The sequence below is a fragment of the Lasioglossum baleicum genome, unplaced genomic scaffold, assembly GCF_051020765.1.
Source record: "Lasioglossum baleicum unplaced genomic scaffold, iyLasBale1 scaffold0077, whole genome shotgun sequence".
NCBI classification, from domain to species: domain Eukaryota; kingdom Metazoa; phylum Arthropoda; class Insecta; order Hymenoptera; family Halictidae; genus Lasioglossum; species Lasioglossum baleicum.
In genome coordinates this window covers 491341-495892 of record NW_027469137.1, presented here as the reverse complement: position 1 = coordinate 495892, position 4552 = coordinate 491341, and positions in this window count along the sequence as shown.

Here is a 4552-nt window from a genome sequence, read left to right as displayed (position 1 = left end):
CGAAATTTCCGGGAGCCCGTCGGGCCTTCGGCCCCGCTCGGCTCGAGGTCGAGGTCGTCGGTAGCGACGATGGTGGCGGGGAGGTGCGCAATTGGTCTGTCATCGCCATCCTCCCCCCCAACCCCCCCTCACCCTTAAAAATTAATGGAAAATGTAAACCTAAACGTAGAGTCGGATTTGTAACCTCGAAGTTACAAGTCCATTCGCTCAACTATCAAGGGAGAGTAAACGCGGCGACTGTGGCGGCACTCGCCATCGATGCGATGTCAGCGTCGCGAAATTGGCGTTAAATTCGAACGTTTGGATCAGTTATTTTCTTTCGGGCCCTTTTCAGCCCTGAACCGTGGAAGCGCCGAAATTCGGGTTTCATTTTTAACGCGGCAGCTTATACCCCCCGAGCCGTTACCGACCACTGCCGGTGGTGGTCGGTAAGTTATCCTCCGCCGAGGTCGACGCGCGTTACCGATGCACACGTAAAAAATTTTCCGCGAATTTTCGCGAATTTTTCGCGCGGGAAGCCTTCGTCTCCGCGTCCTCCGTCCGACGAGCCTACTCTCGCCCGCACCCGTCGACCCGTTCTCGAGCTATACGGCGACAAAGAAACTTTGATTTTTCACTAATTTGACGTCATCAAGAAAGTTACGGCCAACTGGGAATTAAAGGTATATCGCCTTTCCGAAATTTCCGGGAGCCCGTCGGGCCTTCGGCCCCGCTCGGCTCGAGGTCGAGGTCGTCGGTAGCGACGATGGTGGCGGGGAGGTGCGCAATTGGTCTGTCATCGCCATCCTCCCCCCCAACCCCCCCTCACCCTTTAAAATTAATGGAAAATGTAAACCTAAACGTAGAGTCGGATTTGTAACCTCGAAGTTACAAGTCCATTCGCTCAACTATCAAGGGAGAGTAAACGCGGCGACTGTGGCGGCACTCGCCATCGATGCGAAGTCGGCGTCGCGAAATTGGCGTTAAATTCGAACGTTTGGATCAGTTATTTTCTTTCGGGCCCTTTTAAGCCCTGAACCGTGGAAGCGCCGAAATTCGGGTTTCATTTTTAACGCGGCAGCTTATACCCCCCGAGCCGTTACCGACCACTGCCGGTGGTGGTCGGTAAGTTATCCTCCGCCGAGGTCGACGCGCGTTACCGATGCACACGTAAAAAATTTTCCGCGAATTTTCGCGAATTTTTCGCGCGGTAAGCCTTCGTCTCCGCGTCCTCCGTCCGACGAGCCTACTCTCGCCCGCACCCGTCGACCCGTTCTCGAGCTATACGGCGACAAAGAAACTTTGATTTTTCACTAATTTGACGTCATCGAGAAAGTTACGGCCAACTAGGAATTAAAGGTATATCGCCTTTCCGAAATTTCCGGGAGCCCGTCGGGCCTTCGGCCCCGCTCGGCTCGAGGTCGAGGTCGTCGGTAGCGACAATGGTGGCGGGGAGGTGCGCAATTGGTCTGTCATCGCCATACCCCCCCCCAACCCTTCCTCACCCTTTAAAATTAATGGAAAATGTAAACCTAAACGTAGAGTCGGATTCGTAACCACGAAGTTACAAGTCCATTCGCTGAACTATCAAGGGAGAGTAAACGCGGCGACTGTGGCGGCACTCGCCATCGATGCGAAGTCAGCGTCGCGAAATTGGCGTTAAATTCGAACGTTTGAATCAGTTATTTTCTGTCGGGCCCTTTTCAGCCCTGAACCGTGGAAGCGCCGAAATTCGGGTTTCATTTTTAACGCGGCAGCTTATACCCCCCGAGCCGTTACCGACCACTGCCGGTGGTGGTCGGTAAGTTATCCTCCGCCGAGGTCGACGCGCGTTACCGATGCACACGTAAAAAATTTTCCGCGAATTTTCACGAATTTTTCGCGCGGTAAGCCTTCGTCTCCGCGTCCTCCGTCCGACGAGCCTACTCTCGCCCGCACCCGTCGACCCGTTCTCGAGCTAAACGGCGACAAAGAAACTTTGATTTTTCACTAATTTGACGTCATCGAGAAAGTTACGGCCAACTGGAAATTAAAGGTATATCGCCTTTCCGAAATTTCCGGGAGCCCGTCGGGCCTTCGGCCCCGCTCGGCTCGAGGTCGAGGTCGTCGGTAGCGACGATGGTGGCGGGGAGGTGCGCAATTGGTCTGTCATCGCCATCCTCCCCCCCAACCCCCCCTCACCCTTTAAAATTAATGGAAAATGTAAACCTAAACGTAGAGTCGGATTTGTAACCTCGAAGTTACAAGTCCATTCGCTCAACTATCAAGGGAGAGTAAACGCGGCGACTGTGGCGGCACTCGCCGCCGATGCGATGTCAGCGTCGCGAAGTTGGCGTTAAATTCGAACGTTTGGATCAGTTATTTTCTGTCGGGCCCTTTTCAGCCCTGAACCGTGGAAGCGCCGAAATTCGGGTTTCATTTTTAACGCGGCAGCTTATACCCCCCGAGCCGTTACCGACCACTGCCGGTGGTGGTCGGTAAGTTATCCTCCGCCGAGGTCGACGCGCGTTACCGATGCACACGTAAAAAATTTTCCGCGAATTTTCGCGAATTTTTCGCGCGGTAAGCCTTCGTCTCCGCGTCCTCCGTCCGACGAGCCTACTCTCGCCCGCACCCGTCGACCCGTTCTCGAGCTATACGGCGACAAAGAAACTTTGATTTTTCACTAATTTGACGTCATCGAGAAAGTTACGGCCAACTAGGAATTAAAGGTATATCGCCTTTCCGAAATTTCCGGGAGCCCGTCGGGCCTTCGGCCCCGCTCGGCTCGAGGTCGAGGTCGTCGGTAGCGACAATGGTGGCGGGGAGGTGCGCAATTGGTCTGTCATCGCCATACCCCCCCCCAACCCTTCCTCACCCTTTAAAATTAATGGAAAATGTAAACCTAAACGTAGAGTCGGATTCGTAACCACGAAGTTACAAGTCCATTCGCTGAACTATCAAGGGAGAGTAAACGCGGCGACTGTGGCGGCACTCGCCATCGATGCGAAGTCAGCGTCGCGAAATTGGCTTTAAATTCGAACGTTTGAATCAGTTATTTTCTGTCGGGCCCTTTTCAGCCCTGAACCGTGGAAGCGCCGAAATTCGGGTTTCATTTTTAACGCGGCAGCTTATACCCCCCGAGCCGTTACCGACCACTGCCGGTGGTGGTCGGTAAGTTATCCTCCGCCGAGGTCGACGCGCGTTACCGATGCACACGTAAAAAATTTTCCGCGAATTTTCACGAATTTTTCGCGCGGTAAGCCTTCGTCTCCGCGTCCTCCGTCCGACGAGCCTACTCTCGCCCGCACCCGTCGACCCGTTCTCGAGCTATACGGCGACAAAGAAACTTTGATTCTTCACTAATTTGACGTCATCGAGAAAGTTACGGCCAACTGGAAATTAAAGGTATATCGCCTTTCCGAAATTTCCGGGAGCCCGTCGGGCCTTCGGCCCCGCTCGGCTCGAGGTCGAGGTCGTCGGTAGCGACGATGGTGGCGGGGAGGTGCGCAATTGGTCTGTCATCGCCATCCTCCCCCCCAACCCCCCCTCACCCTTTAAAATTAATGGAAAATGTAAACCTAAACGTAGAGTCGGATTTGTAACCTCGAAGTTACAAGTCCATTCGCTCAACTATCAAGGGAGAGTAAACGCGGCGACTGTGGCGGCACTCGCCGCCGATGCGATGTCAGCGTCGCGAAGTTGGCGTTAAATTCGAACGTTTGGATCAGTTATTTTCTTTCGGGCCCTTTTCAGCCCTGAACCGTGGAAGCGCCGAAATTCGGGTTTCATTTTTAACGCGGCAGCTTATACCCCCCGAGCCGTTACCGACCACTGCCGGTGGTGGTCGGTAAGTTATCCTCCGCCGAGGTCGACGCGCGTTACCGATGCACACGTAAAAAATTTTCCGCGAATTTTCGCGAATTTTTCGCGCGGTAAGCCTTCGTCTCCGCGTCCTCCGTCCGACGAGCCTACTCTCGCCCGCACCCGTCGACCCGTTCTCGAGCTATACGGCGACAAAGAAACTTTGATTTTTCACTAATTTGACGTCATCGAGAAAGTTACGGCCAACTGGGAATTAAAGGTATATCGCCTTTCCGAAATTTCCGGGAGCCCGTCGGGCCTTCGGCCCCGCTCGGCTCGAGGTCGAGGTCGTCGGTAGCGACGATGGTGGCGGGGAGGTGCGCAATTGGTCTGTCATCGCCATCCTCCCCCCCAACCCCCCCTCACCCTTTAAAATTAATGGAAAATGTAAACCTAAACGTAGAGTCGGATTTGTAACCTCGAAGTTACAAGTCCATTCGCTCAACTATCAAGGGAGAGTAAACGCGGCGACTGTGGCGGCACTCGCCATCGATGCGAAGTCAGCGTCGCGAAATTGGCGTTAAATTCGAACGTTTGGATCAGTTATTTTCTTTCGGGCCCTTTTCAGCCCTGAACCGTGGAAGCGCCGAAATTCGGGTTTCATTTTTAACGCGGCAGCTTATACCCCCCGAGCCGTTACCGACCACTGCCGGTGGTGGTCGGTAAGTTATCCTCCGCCGAGGTCGACGCGCGTTACCGATGCACACGTAAAAAATTTTCCGCGAATTTT